The sequence below is a fragment of the Meleagris gallopavo genome, chromosome 7, assembly GCF_905368555.1.
Source record: "Meleagris gallopavo chromosome 7, MGAL_WU_HG_1.1, whole genome shotgun sequence".
NCBI classification, from domain to species: domain Eukaryota; kingdom Metazoa; phylum Chordata; class Aves; order Galliformes; family Phasianidae; genus Meleagris; species Meleagris gallopavo.
In genome coordinates, this window is record NC_139410.1 from 8,199,756 (window position 1) to 8,220,963 (window position 21,208).

The following is a 21,208-nucleotide window of genomic DNA, read 5'->3' on the forward strand; positions in this document are numbered from 1 at the left end:
AAAAGAAACTATTTGAGATCACCTTATCGTGTAGGTGACAGGATAATTGGATATGCCTCAGTGTGGCTGACATGTCCACAGATACATAGAGGAATAGCATGAACATCTCAGCGACAGGCTCAAACTTAATAAGTGTTAGGGACAAATCTAATAACCGCTCTGCCGGTCTCAACAGCTCTTTAGCTGATAAAAGCACCACAGGCTCTTTCTCAGTGTCTTCACTGTTATTTAACCCTGAGAGAGCATAGGTTCTGCAGCAGCAAGCCCAGCGCTTCCCAGGTGGAAAGGAAGAAGCTGGGGTCACCGCGCTGCCCAGTTTGCCAGGGTTCTGCGGGTGCCTGGAGAACACCCATGCTCAGACGAGTCCTAACTCAGCAGCACATCTGCCTCAGGCCTCCCTGGTGAGCCCTGTTGGCCACCCCTGGAGAAGCCCAGATGTTGTCAGCTGCAGGGTGGAGATCCAGCCAGCAAATATTTTCTCCCTAGTTTGTGATGGAGACAGCTGGTAGGAGGCTGGAGAGATATGGTTGCCCTCAGACAGATACAGACATGTAGCAAGCTTGCCTTGGATGAGCTGAGAAGGGCATCCATGACCTTACAGCCATGTCCTGCAGGGAAGCTGCATGATTTCCCAGGTGCTCTCAGGTTGGATATCAGGAAAAATTTCTTCTCAGAAATTGTGGTAGTGCAGGTCAGGCCCTCTCTGGGCAACTTTGGTTCTGTGAGATGGAGCCAGATCTGTCCCATGGAGGATGAGCCACCTCTGCAGCAAAGCACATCCATTGCTCAGGCCAGGCTGAGTCATGGCCACCAGGAGTGGCTTGGCATGAGAAAAGAAGCTGAATGTGTGAAGAAAAACGCATGGCCTCCCTCCCCCAATGGCTTCAGTGGAAAAAAAAAAACACTGCTCTTTTCCAAAAGTGCCTTGCAACCCGATTGCTCTTGTATCTGTTTATTAAAGAGAGATTTGGGAAGGAAATAATGCATTTATGAGGTTATCTCAGAGCACAGAGCAAGACAGCGGTCATTTTTCATCCCCATATTTAGAACAATCATATTAAGCACTGAGCAACATTTACATACAGTAACATGGTTGTGGGATGGTGCACCTAACCAAATTAAGGGCCACGTTGCTCATCCACCCTTGCAGCAGGCAGGACATAGCACTCCTCCCTGGGGCTTTCAACACCCAACCTAAAGTCCCTCCAAATCTGACCGAAAGGTGTCCACTGGCTGCCACCAGCTTTGTTTCAGGCATCTGCTTTCCTTGCTGCTCATTGGATCATGGAACTTCTTCCAACTGGTGGTATTAAGGCCCACATCCTTCTGCAGTTTGGATTTCCCAGCAGAGGTGAGCTAGATTTTATTTGCTCACCGCTGTGTAAATCCTAGCCTGGATCATATAAGGCTCTCTGGAAAGGTTTGTGTTGTATCTCAACAACAGCCACAACTAGAGCTGGGCAGGAGAACTTCACTGGGAGAAGCCAGCAAGATAGCCAGCATCATAAAAATGCTAAGAATTTGGGATGCTTCTATCACAAAGTTTGTATTTTCCAGCACATCAAAAAACAGCCTTTATCCAAGCAGAATAAATACATATTCCTGCTGCATCCCCATGCTGGGAGCCCACCAGCTTTCCTGCCCATGCAGAGCCACCAGCAGCATCCCTGGCTGGCTCCAACACAGAGCATTTCCAGGCTCACCCAACCACCTTCGATGAAACGCTCAGTTTTCAGCAATCCCCCCCAAAAATAAGGCCCAGCTACTCACAGCTCTTCCATAGCCATTTTCAAGGTTCACACACTTAGCTGTTGAAGGCTGCAGACACATTTATTATCTTTTTGCAGTGCCATCTGGCATTTGTGTATCAGAAGAAGATTACATATATGTCAAACAGGGAGAAAAATATCTTTTCCTGTAACAGTTGTAGAAGCAGGGGGGGGAAAAAAACATAAAAAAATTAAATCCTGGGGACCATATGGAAGGCTTTTTCTTCAGCAATCCATCTTGAGCAATTAGGAATTGTCACAGCTAACAAGCAGAGCCTGTGTCTGCTGTGGGCGCTGGGCAGAAGCAAGGTGACAGGGTCAAGATACCTGGGACACTGCATGGCCTGACATAGCATGGGAGCACGAAACCCCACCCCCCCAGCTCCCCACATGGGGAAGGGAAAAATATAAAAGAAGAGAGGGAACAAAACAGGACAGCTTGCAGCATGCTAAGTGAATCAGAGCAATGGCCTTTCTTTGCCTTTCAGGGTTTTATCATCACACGTCTTGCGAAAGCAATAGGTGTGAACCCGCGGTGGAGCCTCGCCAGGTTTTCAGTGCTTGCTCTGTGCCTCCCTATGCTGGGGATAGTGGAAAATTACCAGCGTCTCCTCCCAGTGCTTCCATGCAAGGTGGCACCTTTGGCAGGGTGAGGGAGTCCACGGCTGGCACAGGGCGGAGACAGCACTGCAGGGGTGTCCTATAGAGCAGGTGAGCATGGCATGCTCACGGTGCCCTGTATCTACCTGTTTGATAAAGCAGCTGCATGGTCACAGCTTCACCCAACGATTGCCAAAAGCATCCCCAGCAAGGGAGACATGCAACACATGGGCCTTTCCCTCCCACTCCTATCTGCAGTAGCACCTTGCCATAGGTGCCTTGGGATGGAGGTGTCAGCCCCTTTCCCCACCCTGCCCTAGCATCCCCCTGCCCAGCAGCAATGGCCCCACGTCCTGCCTGCACTGCCCCATGCAAACACCTGCAGTGCCATTTCTGCGCAGGGCCATGTGCCACCACACTTAGCAACCAACAGGCCTGAGTCACCACCAATGCTTCGTTAAGGCTTGACTCTATCACCCAGGTTCTGGGGAGAGACACGGGAGGGAAGTCAAGGGGCAGAGAGGAAGCTGAATATCTCCAGAGTGATTTAAAAGACTGGGAGTTTTAAGCTGAGGAGGAAGTACAGTGGTAATTCATCATGAGAGAAAATTAATTATTTAATTAATTGTCTAGTGAGGCACAGCCTGACAGCGAGGGACAGGGGACAGGTGAGATGAGGGTGTTAGAGGATGCCCAGCTCAGACTTCCCCACCTTCTTGATATGGGCCATGGCACCAGCCTGACCCCAGGGATGCTCCTGCTTTCCTCTCCTCATCCCTCTATAAAAGGCTCCCTCTGGCTCTATGTGTTGGGGGTGGGGATTGGGTAAGAGGTCTAATCCCACACATCAGGGGCAATTCCTGGCCTGCAGGCTGTACAAAATGGGGAAAGCTGCTGCTCCCATGCAGACACATCGGCACCACCACACTCCCATCCGCTTCGAGGTGCTTCAGGCAGCATGAAACAAAAGCGAGTCACCAAAGCAGCAACTGCCTACATAAATACCTATACAGCCATGCTGGAATTCATAACCTCCTTGCTGCCAGGCACCGAACTCCAGGCCTGTGAGTTTCTGCCCAGTGGTGCTGCCCATCCACAGAAGGAGTAAGGGACATAAAGAGGTGCGATGGGAGGCTGTCTGCAAGCATCCCTGCCTTTAATCTTGCTATCCATTACTGAAGTTTTTTTTTCGATTCTGAAAACTGGGGGGAAACGTGTCTAGGCTCAAACGAAGCATTTTATTTTGCTAAAATGGAAGGATTTTGTCTCTGCCTCAGCATTACAATAATTTCCATTTCAGAAATCGGACATGATTTTGAAGTGAAAATTCAGACTGTCCCATTCCCAAAGGCTAACAAGAGATGTTTCATCTTTTTTTTCTTTCCTAGAGGGCATTTTTGCCTGAAATCAACACACTCCTGCAGCAAGCTTCATCTCTAACAAGCAGCAACCTTTCACCAGCCAAACATCCCCGTGGATCTGCACCAGCCAGGCTCTGGCATGCCATGTGCTCCATCCTTCCTCTGGGATATCGCCTGGCAATCCCACACGCGCCTCTCATTAGCACTTAATACACAGCAAGAGGAGATTATACCTATTTCTTCCAACCAAATTAATCTTCTAATGTTTGAAAATAAATTGCGATAATATGTACCAGCAGGTGTTACCTCTTCAATGTTGTCTTGTTTATAGCACACAGTCACAAGACAACATTCTCATAACATCAGAGGTAAGCAGATGGCACTTATTAATTTACATTGCAAATATACTGCTAATATGTACATCGAAAAGCCAGTTCTGCTGAATGCAGCTTTACCTGGCTCACGGCACACATCGCAGCCCAAACTCCTTTGCTGAGATCAGAAAAGATGCTGGAAGAACTCTGTCCCATTGGCTTTGCTCTTGCTGAAACAAGACGACAACTGGTTTTCCCAGCCACCTAAGTAGTGCTCTTCCTTAATCATTATATTTTAGGATGGTTTTTTGAGGAAGAAGATGCTCACCATGCTGGTGAACTGGGCATATGCAACAGAGCACTGTGGCATGGAGCTGTGGGCTCAGCAGACCCCCCTGTGGCATTATTCTGGAGCAGTGCTCAGAAAGTAAGGGAGACCAGAAAAATCGGGATGTTGTGCTGTTCTTTTTTCTGCAAGGAGAGATTCTGTGTGTTAGATGCACACCTCCCATCCACCCAGGCAGCTTCCAGATGCAGCAAAGACTTCACATCCTTGAGACAAAGAGAAGAGTCTTCGTCCTTGGCAGCACTGTTTGCTGTCTCTGAGACACACGTGTCTATCATTATAGCTCTATACACACACACAGCCATGCGGACGCATGTAGATGCAGACATTTCAGCCTTCCTTAAGGCTCCTAAGGTGTTCAATTGCAGCCTCCTGGCTCCTCCCATCTCCTTCCTGTGACTTCCCATGGAGGATCTGTGCCTCAGGAGCAACATGTGCAATTTTTTTAATAGCAGCAGTAAATGAACTACCCCAGGAGAGCAAAGTCTTTTTGTACTCCCTTGGAGGCCTGTTTCCACAGGTGTCAATCAGTGCCCCAGGCATCAAACCAGAGGAAATTACACCCAAAGTTATTAGAGGCAGCAAGACTCCAGGCTGCATGAACACAGCATATGTTCAAAAGTAAACAGATTGCATGAAACTTTTCTAACACTCTAAGGGGCCATCAATGCCGAAATCACTGTTTCTGTGATGCGGAACTGACTGCAGGGAGAGGAACATGAGGTGGAAAGGAGCTGATGGCTCTGTGTGTTCCCCTTGCTGGTGTCTGCTTTTGCAGCTCTGCTGGTGGCTCTGCTGAAGCATGTGGTGACCCACCATGCTGCAAGGAGAGATGCATGGGCGTGCAATAGCTGAAGGATTTGCGAAGTATAGAATCAGAATCATAGTATCATTCTGGTTGGAAAAGATTTCTAAGATCACCAAGTCCAACTGTCAAGAGCAGTGATGCAGTGGCACAGCTGCCCAAGGAATGGTGGGGTCACCATCCCTAGAGGTGTTCATGAGCTGTGGAGATGTGGCACTGAGGGACATGGGCAGTGGGCATGGTGGGGTGGGAGCTGGGGAATGGACAAGATAATCTCAGAGGCCTTTTCCAACCTTAATGATCTTATGATGCTATGGCAGCTCAAGGACATGCACCCTGTGCAAACTCCCAGCTTGTCCAGCAATTTCTCTGAGTGTTGCTTAATGCAGGAGCTAGGCTTGAATTTGAGCTATCACAGACACAGGCTCAGGGCTTTCACAAAATGGTAGCAAGGGCTCTGCCCTGCCTCGTGTGGCTCCAGCAGAACTATATTGGGAGATGCTGTGGAGCACACAGGAGTCATGCCATGGGAAAGGAGCGGGTGCTGGGGGAAGGAGGCCTGGCAGCTGTCAGCTCAACCCAGTGGGGAGTAGTGCAAGACAATAGATGCCTCTGTTCCAAAAATAGCTGGCTATGTGAATGCTTTCCAAGGAGGAACCCAAATCTGCAGCATGCACGAAGCAGGCAGCAGCATGTTGGATGCCAGAGGAGCCGGACAGGCACATCTCAGAAAGCCAAACAAACACACCGACAAATAGGCAGCGTGGCAACCAGAGGCCTAAAGGAGCAGGTGGTGAAACTGTACATCTTGCTGAAAGATACGCTGGGCTTGGAAACTGGTTGTGCAAGGCTGGCAGGGCAGCTCGCATCTTTGCAGAGCCAAAATGCATGGCCTTTCCCTGAGCAGGGCCAATCACCACAGCACTGCTACTTGGGTCATATCACAGCCACTGCAGCCTGCTTTGCTCCTTCCAGTGGGTCTCTGCAGTACTTCCAAAGGGATGTGCCATGGTTTCGCTCCCACGAGTGAGCCTCTTCTTTCTTTCCCAGGCACAGAAAGAGAGGCAGAGCCAGATGGCGCCCAGCAAGGATTGCCTAGCTTCTGGTGCTGTCATTAAACTTCCTTGAGCTCTGTGATACAGCATATTGAAAAGCTGCTTGGATGTGGTTCTGGGCAGCCAGCTTTAGATGGCACTGCTTGAGTAGGGGGGTTGTACAAGATGACCTCCAGAGATCCCTTCCAATCTCAACCTGTGAAGAGGAAACAGCAGCAGAGAGAGGTTGCTGTGGGCTGACCACAACCTCCCATTCCCCATGCCACTGTACTGCTTGGTGGGGAGGAGATAGAAAGGCTGGGAACAAAGGACCTGGCTCCAGCTCATCCCTGTGGCCCTGGGGACTTCCTGACAGTCTCCCCACTGACCAGGCAGTTCAGAACAGTAAAAGTTGCTTCTAACCCATGTCTCCAATGTCACTCATATTCAGCAACTACTGTGATCTCAAGGGAAAATAAAAATCAGGAGGCCTTGTTAATAAACACAAACTTGGGTTTGTGTGCATTTCGAAAAAGCTTCTCGAGCCTGCCTGGGATCCATCTTTCTGGTACTCAAGAAGCAGTGCAGACCATTACAGACAGACAGAGGACATTGTGCAGCCCCACCAACTCCATGTGACAGCAGTGGGAACCAGCTATCACCCAGTCTTCGGCAATGTGAAATCACAGCACGGCAAACAGAACGTCGGGTCTCACTTGAAGTCAGGACACCCCTAGAGAGCGCAACTGTGGGAGATCCCCTCTGGTCATGGTTGCAGGGTTGTTCCAAGAGATTCTTGTAATTATGAGTATCACTATGCTGGGTTGGTGCTTGCCATTTTGATCTGGGCTGTGATTATTTTCTTTTCACAATGGTAATGGGCAATGGTAGTGAGTAATGCCACAGTGCAGGTCAGGTGGGACCCTACTGTAGATGTTTGGTTGCTGCAGGAGAGATTGAGATCTAGTTCCTTACCTTGAGCCAGCAGTCATATGAGCAGCATCACAGTGATGCAGATGTTCTGGCTCTTTACTAAGCTGTTCTTCAGTCTCTTCAAAACCTAGGTGCAAAATGAAGGCACCTGAGCATCCTGGCATAACATTATCCTCACATGTTCTAAAATCCACATACCACTGGGTCTGAGCAACATGCCTGTGGCGAGGGCTGGATCTGCAGGACCCAAGCAATGGCAGAGCATCACCCACGTCTGCAGAGTCTGCACTTGGGAGAGGAAATTCACCCTGGCTGCCAACTCTGAGTGATAAGGCAATCTTCCTTCTTCTCTTATTATCAGTTGCTCCACCTCTGATATTTTGCACCCAAAAGCCTGCTCTCCCCAGCTTTTCATATCCTGCTCTGCATTTTCCACTGATTACACTGAGTCACATTGACGTCAACCAGGCAGAGAGGGGCATGCTAATGGGGCATCTTTCATAACCTGCCTGCCCTGGAGCACTCATTACATGCTGGGGCTGCAAGATACAGGTAACGGCACTGGGACTGATTGCAAGCAGTCCCCAGGGAACCCACACTGGCCTTTCCTCACAGAAAACATGCTGGGAACAAGGCTGGAAGGGGGCAGGTAATTTGGCTGGCATGCAGCAAGCTGTTTGCAGTAGTTATTTTTATGTGCAATGATGAACACAGCACCCATACTAGGGGAATCACTTCCAGAAGGTGAAAGAAGTTAGTTTACAGCTCAATTGTTGCACAATTGAAAGCCTTGCATGGCTTTTTTCATTTTTTACTTTGTACAGTCATGGTCAAAGGTGGTCACAGGAGGTGGATTCCAACAGAAAACTCCTGTGAGAGGCTGTGGTATGAGAGGCATGCAAAAAGCTGGAGGATAGGGATAGGGCTCTCTCCCCAGAGCTACAGGGCAGACCCCTGCTCCCAGGCTCAGCAAGGTGCCTCCAGAACACGTCACCTGCACAGGACCCACATATCTATCCCAGGACTAAGGTCAGAGGTCTGACCACAAGCTTCCAGCTTGAGTGATACTTCTTGCTGATTCATCCTGAGGGTATCTGTTCTGAGCAGCAGACCCATCAGGAGTTATCCCTGCAGGCCACAGCTGTATTGCAGCGCCAGACAGGACTTTTTCCATTTCCCTTTCACTAGCATGTCTTCGGAAAAGAAAGCAAAAAAATCACTAATAATAATTAAGAGCTCCCCAGCCCTGATTCCTTTGCCCGCGTATCTGCTCCTTGCTGGAAAACTGCTGCTGGATTTCTCTTGCTTAAGGAGGCTTGTTTGCATATCTTCTGCCATGGTAATCTGATAAATGCTGGCCTAGTTTAGGATTCAAAGAGCCCACATCTGGGGAAGAGGGCACAAATCTGAGCTTTACTTTGGGCCACAGCCTTAATTGTCAGACTATGATGTCTCCTTCCCACGTAATGGAAATCCATTTCTTGTCTTTAGGAAGTCTATTGTAGACAGAAGAGACTGGCATGGTTTGCACATGGGGAAGAATTACTATGAGCTGCTTTTTAAAACATTTTTATTGATGTGCTCCCAGTCTCCTGTTTGCTGGTGGGTAATTAAGTCAATTAACAAGCATCTGTTTATTTATTTCCCTCATTTATGAATGTAAGCAGTTTGGGTAGCAGTTTGTAACAAGGGCCTGCTGTAGCTTGCCTGCTGATATATGAATATTCAGGCAATTGCTAGTCTCCATCCATGGCGACTTGCCTCCTCCGCCCTGGGAACTGGATGGAGCTCTGCACCCTGCATAAAATACCTGTCTCTGGTTCCTCCTGGTGCAAGAACCAGCAGCACATCCTTGAAAGCTCATCTCTGCATCTCTGAGCAGACCAGAGTCCCTTCCTACATGTTTATCCTGACCTTCTGGTGTCCTCAACCTTACCTTTCGGTGGCCATGATCTTTTGGTGGAGGCTCTGGTGGCTCCTGAAGGCTCTGTCCAGAGCACAGTGGTGTCTCAAAAGTACCCAGACTCTGCTTTCTTTTGGCTCCTTTGCAAAAAGAGCTTTGGCTCTTTATGTCCAGAGCCAAAGCTACAAACTCGGCAAGTGACATTCCTGCAAGGAAGAAATAACTTCTGGTGATGTCTTCAAAGAGTTGTTTAATCACAGGGAGACTAAGGAGGCCTAGGAGCAAGAGAAAAAGGGATTAGCAGTATCTGGGAAGAGCATTCATCACGGCAAGCAGTTTGCAGGGGCACATCTGCTGCTGACTCCTCTCTTCCAGATGTACCGGTTTTATTGCCGTGTCAGCAGGATGAATGTTTACTCCCTTCTAAAGCCATCAGGCAACTCAGATGCTGAAACTGCGTAAAGCTAAGCATGCTTGTTTTGTAGAAGGGGGAAATGATGCTTTCAGATGAGAGAATTGCCAGAGAGAATTAGATTGGGCTGCATTTTCTGCTCCTGATGTGAGACATCATCAGCACCTCCAGAGGAGGCAGCAGGAAAGCCCACAGCCTGAACACGTGCTGGGAAGTGAGAAGACAGAAGTCCTGACAACCCACTCAGAATTCCCAGAGTTCAGTGATTGAACTAGTTTAAAGGGACAACAGGAACTCAGTGTAGTGTTATTTGGTTGCAGCATCCACCAGTTTGTTGGACTTCCCTCTCTTCTTCAAAGCTGATGACCTCATGTTGGGGTTGTCAGCACCAAGTCTGGTGTGCAAACTAAGACGGAGTCCTTGCAGGTCAAAAAGGCATAGGCAGCAGGGGTGAAGGAAGGAAGCAGACATGGATGTGCCACCTGCAAGCACAGGGAGCTGCGGGTGCTACAGACCTCACACTGGGGTATGAGAGGTGTGTGGTGCTCTTCGGCCAAAGATCTCTCTGGGAAGGATCCATCCCCAGCTGGGAGACCCAACAGGATCAGCAATAGTGAGGACTTTGCTGATCTGGGGACTATCACTATTGCTTGAGATGTTTTCATCCACTGCTGCCCTGCGAGTGCACAAAGGACAGCTCGGGGCTGAATGCACCAGTTCCCATTTTGGCTCTGGCCATGGTTTGCTGAGTTGCTGTTCTGCTGGTTGTTTGGAGCAGATGGCCTCGTTAAACAAGAGCAAGTGCTGCCAGTGCCTGTCACTTGCATTAGCTGTGAGCTGTAAAGTGACACCCATCCATCTCCCCATGCTCATTGCTGACTGCCTGCTCCCAGCTTCCCCTACAGCAGTGCCCAACCTGATGATGCCCCACTGTGTGTCAAGGTGAGGAGAAACAGCCTCCTTCCCATCACTGCCTTGCTGCCCTCCTTTCTGCAGGCCTCCATCTTCCTCCCACTGTCTCTCCCCCCTGCAATCTTAATGCTTGTAGCTGCAAGCATGCCAGGGAGCTGACAGGACTGCAGCTGGCAGTAGAAGGTTGTATTGATTACTGCTTCATATTTTGGTGGATAACAATTGCCATTTCTGTCTTAAATTAGCATGGTGAGATCAGAGTCTTCAGTAGTGGGCCCACCCACTACAGGAGCACCTCAAAACCTCTCAGCAAACCTTACTTCACCTTGCCTTCCTCGTCCCTCTTTTTCCACTGAGGAGGTATGAGGAGGTGAGTCTTATGTCCTCATGACTTGTGACCATGCTGCATCACACTAACCTCACTGCGTGGACATCCCTCTGACCAATCTGTGTAGAGGTCCCATCAACCTCACTTCATGGACATACCACCATCATTCTCCAGGGATGTCCCACCAGCCACAATGCATGGATGTCCTACCAACTGCACTGCATGAAGGTCCCACCAGCCATGCTGCACGGAGGTCCCACTAGAGCACAGCATGGTCCCCCAACCAGCATCAGGCTCCATGGGCTTCCCAGGACTCAAGGATGGTGACAACAAATCTAGCCTGACCATGGGGAATGCTGACTTCAGCACTTGTCCCTCTTCAGGGCTGTCACTGCTGCCAAACCTCAGGAATTGCAGGCTGACACTGGGTTTGGAGCACAGGAACATTCTTTGGCAACAAAGACTGATGGAGATGTTCTGCCCTTCCTGGATAGAATCCCATACTGAGATTTGAATTAAAAGTTAATCATAAGCTGCTTCTTGTCAGATTTTGATATTTGGCCTGTTCCAGTGTTTCATTCTACATGCGCATTTGGAGCGTAGAGTTGGGGGACAAGGAGTTACCAACACAACAGTAGAGGAAATGAACTTCAGCATTAGGCAAGTACAAACCTCTGGAATATGACGGAGGAGGGGAGTTTCTTCCTCCTGCTTTGCCCTCGGAGAAACCACACTCATAATTGTATCCTCTAACCCCTCATTTAGTCCAAACCTTCATTTAATTCTTTTTAAAGACTCTGGAAGACATACACAATGAATGAGTATTATTTTCCCAGGCAAATGAAATGGTACATGTTTCCCCAAGGAAATAATTTCTGTTCTGCACCTTTTCCTTAATCCCACACAATTTGAGAGGCAGCTGATTTATAGAGTTTGGAAGTTCTCCTTTTCCCCTCCACTGCTGCCAGGATTGAAATGGATCCTATGTTACTTTATGTGGGGTGGGGATGAGCTGTCTCAGCTGGTGCAGGGCTTGGTGCACTCAGTATGGTCCTATGCTCACTGAGCATAAAGCCTAATGCAAAGGCATGCCAGAGGCTTCAAAGACCAGCAGAGGATTCCTTGGTATTGCAAAGTGACTTCTGAACACAGGACATGCCAGGGATTGTCCATGTTTCTCAGTATTCGAGGTTCCTAGCAGGATCCCCAGCTCCACATTTGATTCTGGGATCAATAGCAGCAGATGCTGCAACATTACAAAGGAGAAGCTTGGCAGTGAGGGAAGCTGGGAAGCTTGCTGTGCCCTAGGAGGGAAGAAGGGGGGCCTTATTCCTCACTGTGTGCATCCAGCCGACAGTCTTTAATGACTGTCTCTGGCAACTGGAGCTGAGCTATGCATCTGTGCTACCGCTTTGTCTGGCCTTTGGATAAGAAGACACAGTGAGAGGCATCGAAGGGCTCACAGGGATTAAAAGAATTATTATTCTTCCCTCTTCTTTTCACATGACAAGGTAGGAGGAAGACACAATGGCAGCATATTGTGACCACTGAAAGGGGATCTGAATCTTAGGGAGGAGAAAGAAAAAGGTGAAGTGGGATGAATCCAGTAATTGGTTCACAGAAGGAGAAAAGACAAAGAGGAGCAGGCAGAGAGGTTACTTTGCAGATGTGGGTGTTTTCACAGCATTTTTGTAATGCAGTCCAAGCAGGGTCCCTCTCTGCAGTTGTTTTATTACCACTAATAATTACCTCTAATGCCTTTCCTCTTCCAAGACCTTTCTAGACATCACATGTTGCACACAGAGCCAACAAAGTTGCTGCAAGCACTGGGGTTGGGTGGAGGAAGGGAAATGCTGTTCAAGTAAGACTCTGGTTAATCTTCCCAACATGATATCTGATGGCTCAATCCACCCTTCACTCAAACTATGTGCCTGATGCAGCGTGATTTTATTGTCTCTTTCCACAGGGCAGATAGGAGGCTGTGCATCCCCTGTGGCCAGTTGCTGGAACATCTTGTCCTTCCCAAAGGGAAGCTCTCCAGGGCTTGCACATGTTTGTGGCTCCTGCCCTGCAATGGTGTAAGAGCCCCACACAGGAGGATTTCACTGACAAAAGGACAGCTCTGGGCTCCTGTTCAACAGGGAGATGAAATAATCCTAACGGCATCATCTCACTTGGCCTTTTCTTTGCTCCAGCTGTTCCTGCTTCTCCTCCAGAGATGCAGCTGCCTTCAAGGGTCACTGTATTTGAGAAGAGTTTTCGGCTTCTGTCCTCTCAGTGCCCCCCGCACTTTCTGTGGTGGTGGAGCTGCTCCTGAGCATGGTAACATGAGCAAGACAAAGGCTGTCTGTCTTGTGTGGCCACGTCTGGATTTCAGGGCAGGCTTTCCTGTTTGGACAAATGCACAGCTCGGGCTGAAATTCAAGAAGGTGAAAATCCGTGGGCTACACATCCAAGAATATATCAAAGTGAAGGAACTGGGAGAAGCCATTTCCATGCAGTGCTGGGCACAGCCACTGGCCTCGCATCCCTGTGCTGCCCGGGAGCAGGGAGATGTCAGCAACAGTGCAAGCCACGGTTTGCCGGGATTACCATCCAGAAGTGACCAAACTGGGAATTTGGAGGGGCTTAAACTAAAAAAATACCCATACACCTTGAAGTACTGGAGGCACCAGCATGGCTAATTACAATGTCTCCATGATTGGTAAGGTTTTGAACTGCTTGAAAGCAAGCAGGGCTGTGAGCCTACAGCAAAGTCAGCCTGCTGATTTCTGACCTCCCACCCACTGCTTTGGTTTAGGCATGAGTGCTGCTGAAATTGCTCCTGATTCAGAGAGGAGGGTGTGAACCTCAGCTGCAGCAAAGTTTGTGGGTAGATCTGGTTGCCATTCTTTCCTCATTCCTGCTCTGCAGGAAGGTCTCCCTGGTGGGCTCATGTTTTTCAAATAAGATTCATCAGCCACCCTGAGCCTTGCACTGCTTCCATGTGTCTCAGGAGCCAAGTCCAGGAACAGGAGACTATTTCCGTTCTATACCCCCATGCTGTAGACTTTCTGTTTTCTCAGTGCCCAGAAGCTCTCCTTCATGCAGAAGCTATGTGCTTTCTCCCTAAATTGACATAATAGACATTGATCTCAGTGAATTTCCCCAAATGGCACAAAAATATTCTACTGATAGGGCTTCTGAGGCAAGCCTGGCAAATGCACTGAGCACTGGTATAGCAGTGTAGCAGCGATGTTTGTTCAGCCTCCCTGCATTCTTGATGTGTCATTCCCAACTAGGGGCTGTCAAAGAAAGGGACCGTGAGCATGTTTCTAGAGGCATTGAGATGCCTGTCTGTCCTCACTTCCATGCTTGTAGGGGGGAAGATCCTTCTCACTTCTGTCACACTGGCACATTGAAACATGCCACTTCCACAGCACTTCCCCACACAAACTGCTGCACGCAGCCAAGGGGTGGATCAGCAAACATGCAAAGCAAAGCAAAGCAAACAAAAAAAGAACCAAACCCACAGGACTGCTGCCCACTCCACGCTGCCTGGAGGGGAAGAAACACAATGGAGTGATTATAATAAGCCCTTAAATCAATGGGGGGAAAGTGGGGAGCATAAACACCGACATGATCACGTAATATTCAGGGAAGTGGACACATAAGCAGAGGCAGAAGTTTTAATAAATACACATTCCTGGGGAAGCTCAGCCTCTGGCACTGGCAGAGAATTTTCTGCAGAAAAAAGACAGGCAGGGGATTGTGCACCATGGGGCAGGCCAGCAGGTGCCCTGCCAGCAATCTTGGCTGAGCTCCTTTTACCCTATTACTTCCACCCTTTATCACATGTGCCTGCTCTTTCCACAAACCTGAGTTTTTCCTGCACCCTGGCAGTGGCTCTTCTTTTATCTCAGGGGCACAAGTGCATTGTGTGAGGAATGAGAGAAATCACACTCACCACTCCAGGCACTGTTCACAACTCAAGGACATCCCCAAGAAGGAGCCCATAAATGTGCAAAAGATGACCAGTCCTGGAGGTGTTCAAGAAACGTGTAGATGTGACTCTTTAGGGACAAGGGGTAGTGGACACGGAGGTGATGTCTTGGCGGTTGAGCTGGACGGTATTAGAGGTCTTTTCCAACCTCAATGATTCTATCATCCTATAAAAGCACACCCGTGGGGCATGACTTTTACTTGACATTCTTTAGGTCCACCCATTCAGGACCACATTCAGCAAAGCTGCCTGTAAAATGTTTGCCAAAAACCTCCCTTTTGGCTTCAGGCTACATATTACAGGCAATAATGGCTGACAACATGTTCCCTGAAGGATGCAGGAAAGTCCTCATATTTGATATGGCAGCCTTTCCTGCCTTCATTATAGGCATTACAGTGCTTTCTCAGTGATGGATACATGTTTGTGCCATTAGCTAGAGGAATATGAACATGGGAGATCAGACTACACATCAGCAGAGGGAAGAATGCTCACCAGTAGCAAAGCCAGCATCTGACTGCATCATACTGCCTCCAAAATCCTTGCCTCTTCAACCCACCTGCCACTCAAATTTCCCTTGCATGGCTGGTATAAGAGTCCATGCCTGTAGTGTGCAAGAGAAGAGCCTTTCCCTGCCATGTTCTGCTTGCATAGGCAACATTTCTCCTATTGAATTCAGAAAAGCAATAACATCACCAGCAATAGATCCAACTCACAATAGCCCAGAGAAAAGATAAGAATCCAGATGATATGTTATTCTTGTTGAAGTCTTGGTCACAGTGACCTAAGTGGATTATTTAAACTGTTCTTTATTTGTTTGTTGTTCTATCTTCTTTTTAAAGAAAGTTCCACAGACCTTAAGCCCTGCTGTGTATCTAGGTTGCCTTTTTCATTAAATGAGGCAAAGACAATTTAATTTTAAGAAAATACCTCCTATGCATGGAGCTATTGCAGCAACCACGTACAGATACCATCTGTACCAGAGCCTGTGGAATGTGGAGACCAACTGAAATGGAAAGGCAAAGTGTCAACAGCAAAATGCTGCTGGCAGAGCAAGAGCTTCCTTGTCCTTGCCCTCCTCTAGGAAAAGGAGGAAAAGCCCTTTGGGGAGATCTATTGTGCCATCATGAGCAAAGTGCTGGCTGCTATGATGGAGATGTAGGCCTCCATGAGGGAGGTGCAACCGCCATGATGGAGATGTAGGCCATCTCAGCCTCCTTTTCTCTGGGCTGAACAAACCAAGGGACCTCAGCTGCCCTTCAGATCCTGCACCATCTTCATAGACCTCCTTCGGATGCTCTGCAAGAGCTTTACGTCCTTCTGATATTGTGGTGCCCAAATCTGCACCTAGTGCTTGAGGCCAAGCCACAGAGGGCAGAGCAGAGCAGGACTCGCTTCCCCCAAAAGAGGCTCCTTCCTTCCTTTCTGCTCTTATAGAAAGCCCTGTTGGCAGCCCCAGCCTCTCCATGTGGGACGAGCCCTGCAGAGCACAGCCAGCACCAACCCGTGTCCTGGGAGGTGCAGAGGAAGGGCAGGGGGTTTGGTTGCTATTGGTGAGCATCCCAGAGAGTGGGAGAGAGGGCTCTCAAGCACTCCTACAGAGTTCTCTGTGGCTGTCCCTACACTATTTCTAACGCAAAGGGTTACTTCTGGAGCAGCAGGCATACACAGCATCATTCAAAACCCCTCTGTGTAATTACAGATCCACAGTTTCTTCTGGGCTTCCACTTATTTAATCTTCCTGTCTCATCTGCATTTAATACCCTGAGCTCTGTCAGAGGGCAGAAATGCAGCCTTTACATCCAGAAGGACATGAGTTCCTTGCAACAGCTGCTATATTTAACAAAAAAATACACAGCGTTGTCATGGCAACCGTGCTTTCTAAAAATAGAAGTGCCATATACAGCACAGCCCAGAGCACAGCAGAGCTCACGGAAGCCGCTCTAACAGCACACTGGGAAATGCAAGCAGACTTTTGTTCTTTGGGGGAATTGGTCTCAAGCATATCATGTGAAAGAACCCAACCCTTCGCTAATTAAAACCTCAGTTTACTGCAGAAGATCCCCATTTCCCTCAACTCAAACACTGCTCCGTGCTCTCTGGCAGCTCTGCTCAGAGGGTGCTGTGCAGGGTGGGAGCGCAGAATCACAGAATCACAGAATCACAGAATTGTAGGGGTTGGAAGGGACCTCCAGAGATCATCGAGACCAACCCCCCTGCCAAAGCAGGTTCCCTACACCAGGTCGCACAGGTAGGCGTCCAGGCGAGACTTGAATATCTCCAAAGAAGGAGACTCCACAACCTCCCTGGGCAGCGTGTTCCAGTGCTCCGTCACCCTCACCGTGAAGAAGTTCTTACGCACAGAAGCAGCTGTGCAGCGAAGCACTGCGTGCCGGCCTGGGTGTGCGGCTGTCCCTGCTGGCACGGAGATCCACGCAGAGCAGGCTCTCCCAGTGGGAACCCTCTCCTCTCTGAATTACTGACCCCATCAGCACAACATTGCTACAAAACATGCAGTGGGCACCCTCCAGTATAAGCCAGCTGAGCATCTCCCAAAATCTGATCAGCAAGGCTGAGTAGTCACAGCCTGCTTCTGAACAGCAGTTGTTTCCAATTGCAGCCTAAATCTCCAGTCATCTCAGTAATTCTCCTTGACGTTTTTTGCTCCAAGTGGAAGGCTCACGCTACCAGATTGCAACCCCCCAGTGTTGTTTTCGTGCCCCGCTTCTCCACAGGAGGAGCAGCAGCGCAGTTGATGCAATGCCCTGTTTCAGCACTCCGTGCAGCACTGGGCTTCTAGGAATCCTCAAGCACGGCGGCTGAGTGCTGCATGCTTTCTGGATGATGCACAGCTCAGCTTGACTTCTGCACCATTCTTTAAAAGGAAGGCATTGGATAGCAAGGAAGGGCTCCTGAAGAGGAAAATACTTCACATCGTTGTACCAGTGTGTGTGAGCGCCCATTATTTTTTTTTTCCCCTTAAGCAAAAAAGGGGCCAGACCCAATGAGAACCTGAGTCAGCCCAGTGCAATATTTTCCCTATTTCATGGCTGTCACCAGCAGCCTGAAAGAGCCCTAGGAATCCTTTAGTGTGCATTTGTGGGGCTACTTGCAATGAACCAACAGTTCCCAACACTCACTGCACACTCTGCCTCAGTTTTCTACCACTCTTGTGTTTCCTAGGTTCTTCCCTTTGACTACAATATTTGGAGTTTTCCCAATAACTTTCAAGGCAGCTAAATTTAGACATCTGTTTAGAGAAAGGGATTTGGTGTACCTTGTAGTCTCTGTGGATAAACTAGCTGAGAGGGATTATAGGACTCATACATACTGAAAAAAAAATACATCATGTCCCCAGAGGTGTCCAAGAGACGTAGAGATACGGCACTTGGGGACATGGTGTGACGGTTTCACAGCTGGACTAGATCTTAGAGGTCTTTTCCAACCTTTATGATTCTCTAATTCTGTTCTATAATGGTGAAGTCTTACTGTGGGTTGACGTACCACTGAAGATGATATCACTTGGATTCAAGACCTTCTCACTCAATAGTCTAGCCTCCAGCTGCAGGCCCTCCTGGCAGCTCATTGTGCCAAGCAGAGATGCACACACCAGCTCATGCACTTACGGGTGCAGATGTGGCTGTTGCTTCTGCAAGCACAGCTTATCAGGTGGGCACACAGTGTTTAAGCAGCTGGACCACAGTGTGTGGACCTGAAGCTGAACCCTGGGGATTGATAATCAAAATTCTTGCATAGACCCTGGAGAACAGCAGTCAAACCTATACCTGCTTTACAGTCTTTGTGGCTGAAGATAAGGTCATTGCTTTCCCTGGGTGATTAAACACACATCAAGAGCATCACTTGCCTAGTTGGACAGCTTGCCAATGCCATGCCAGGTCCGCAGGCCTTCTCTGCAGGCTTTCACACAAATTCATCATGCAAAACTAAAACCTTTGCTCTGCATCTATGAGCACCAGGTGTTACCAAATGCAGGAACCCACCCTTCCTGACAGCATATAGGGAGACCAGTGTGTGGAAGGCTGGCAAGCTGCAGGAATCTCTTGGTTCACTGCATCTCCAAGCCATGATAGATGCCATCAGCACTGCCTCCCATTCAGCTCTTGGCTAGGGAGCCCAGCTCCATCAGCTGGGTCTCTGCCCATGTTTGCACAGCACAAACAAAGCAGCAACATACTCTATCACCCCAAAACCTGGCAAGATGAAAACATATATGTGGGTCTTTAAACGGGTATGTGCCCAGAGTGTGTTACTGGGCACACTCCTTATGTACATGGTCATACCCATCATGGTGCTGTGGCTGCAGGGAGGTGCTTGGAGGCACTGTTAGGGAGCACCAGCACAGGCTCGGAGCAGCCTTGCTTAAGGACTTCAGGTTTTGTTTGCCTCATCCTGCTTCATCCTGACCCAGTTCCTGACCAATCCTAACTCGCTGCAAGCTCTCAGCAGAGGGTATATAAATAATGGATGTTTCTATGACTCCTCTCACCACCTGTGCTGTCCCATTATAATTTCTGCTCAGCGTCTCTCTGCAGCCTCCCTGTGTCCCCAGGAGCCGAGCATGCTTGCCCTCCCATATTTTATCTTATCTCTGGCCTGCATTTAGTCCTCCCCCCCTTGCAATGGCCAATGTGGGTATGGATGGCATTGCTGCAGCTTGCAGGCTGATAGACACACACTGGTGGTGGGATCAGCACAGCAGCAGTACCTTCTTGCCACCGATGAGGGCTGTGAATGAGAGCATTTCTAGTACGAGTGAATCCAGGATGCGTGTGTGGTGTGTGAAAAGAAACCCCAGAATTAGAAAAATGGAAAAGGGTGTGGATGAGATTTGAATTCCAGTGTGACAACAGGCAGTCCATCTCCTTGGGCTGGGCATGGATGTTCAGCATTGAGCCGGACCAGGTAGATCAAGTGGAGGATGCTTTCTGCTTGGTGCTAATGCTTTTAAAGAAGAGCAGGGAGTTAAGTGCAGAGATTCTGTTATTGCTAATGGTGTTTGTGTTCACAGCTCCCCAGGTGTTGCTTTAGAAACAGCCATGCCCTGGCTGTTAACCCAGTCTCCCTGCTGTTTAGCTTTTGATACTCAGATACAAAATTGCATTTTGTTTGGATGTGCAGAGCATGTCATGAAATGCTTGACATGAGAGCTGCAGTTTGCCTCCTGGACTCCTGCCTTTTAGCTATTTGAAACAAAAAAAGAGATTGATCTACTGCACCTCAGGAAGGGTGGGCAAGCAGGCAGTAGTCTCACCTGCTGTCCTGGATGGTTCTCAGCACTGATTGCACATGACACTTCATTGGGTAATAGCAGCAGCAGAAGTATCAAATATTAACAAAGCTTAGTTTCTTAAGGTTCTTCAGTGTCCCACCCCATCAGTGCAGAGGTGAGCTATGCCTTCCTGCTAGTGTAGAAGGAATTTCTGAAGAGGACTTTTGTTAAAGAGAAAAGCCCTGGTTTCCCTGCTGCTGAGCATGCAGCATCCCCTTCAGGGACCATTCTCTCCCTGGAGTCTTTCTCAAAAGAGATGAGCTGAAGATTTCATGAGGGCATCCTTCCCTCCCCAAGAGGACTTCCTTCACTTTGTGAGGTATATCACATGTGTAATGGCAGCCTTCCACAGACTGACCCAAGAAATACTCGCTGTCAAGGTGGGTGCTTTCTCAGGGAAAACCAGCTAACGGAGCTGTCCCAGCAATGACTGTCCTGTACAAGCCCACAAGGCTCCATCTTGCCAAACCAGGTATTTGGCTAACATGTGAACTGTGTGGCAATCGTGCTGTGAGGGCTGACTGCAAGAGAGATGATGACAAGTGCTCAAGATTTGTGAAGATGAGGCAGAATAAACACAATAAGTTTCCTAATTCTGATGTAGATCTGAATGGATTCATCTCCACCTCTGGGATGTCTGGAAGAAACTCTGTTGGTTGTACAGTCCCAAAGAGACCAAGGAGACACATCCCAGCAGAACTGTGGCACCAGCACTTCCAGGGGGATGCAACTCACCCTCAGAAATCTGCATCCCAGGATGTCCAACCTACAAATAATCCTTGCCTTCCTCCCAGTCTCGTGCCACCAAGCTGGCTCATGGTTTAACTCTGTCCTTGCAGGACTCCATAGCCATGAGGCATTTGTTCCTCCACTCCCATCAGCTGACAGTGGTGAGCACAGTTCACTCTGTTCTGGCTCTGTCTGGCCTCTAGCAACTTCCCTTCAGCAGGAAACTGCTGTCCTCCTGGAGGCCTCCTGGTGGCTTGAGTGCCAAAGGAGAGAAGTAATTGTAAACCAGAGACACTTCCTTGTGCTTTGGCCAAGAGATGGTCCTGGCCAGCACTGTCTGTGTTCTTATGATAAATCTGACTTGCTTTGTGCTTGGCAACATACCCTGTGCAATGAACACACTCACTTCTGGCAGGCAAAAATGAGATAAATTGCAGCAGGGCTTGCATTTCATTAGGAAGCTATGGGGTGTCCATGTTACAAACCAAAGGAC

At 48.8% G+C, this 21,208-nt stretch overlaps 1 long non-coding RNA gene across 1 annotated transcript; it reads right to left on the reverse strand.

Annotated features, from left to right (window-relative positions):
• Window positions 1-212: 212 nt before the first annotated feature.
• On the reverse strand, window positions 213-11,151 carry LOC146543945 (uncharacterized). Its single transcript, XR_014884457.1, has 3 exons — window positions 9,099-11,151; window positions 7,205-7,289; window positions 213-6,446 (listed from the first exon to the last, which is right to left on the reverse strand). It is a non-coding gene; the product is annotated as an uncharacterized LOC146543945 (long non-coding RNA).
• Window positions 11,152-21,208: the final 10,057 nt, after the last annotated feature.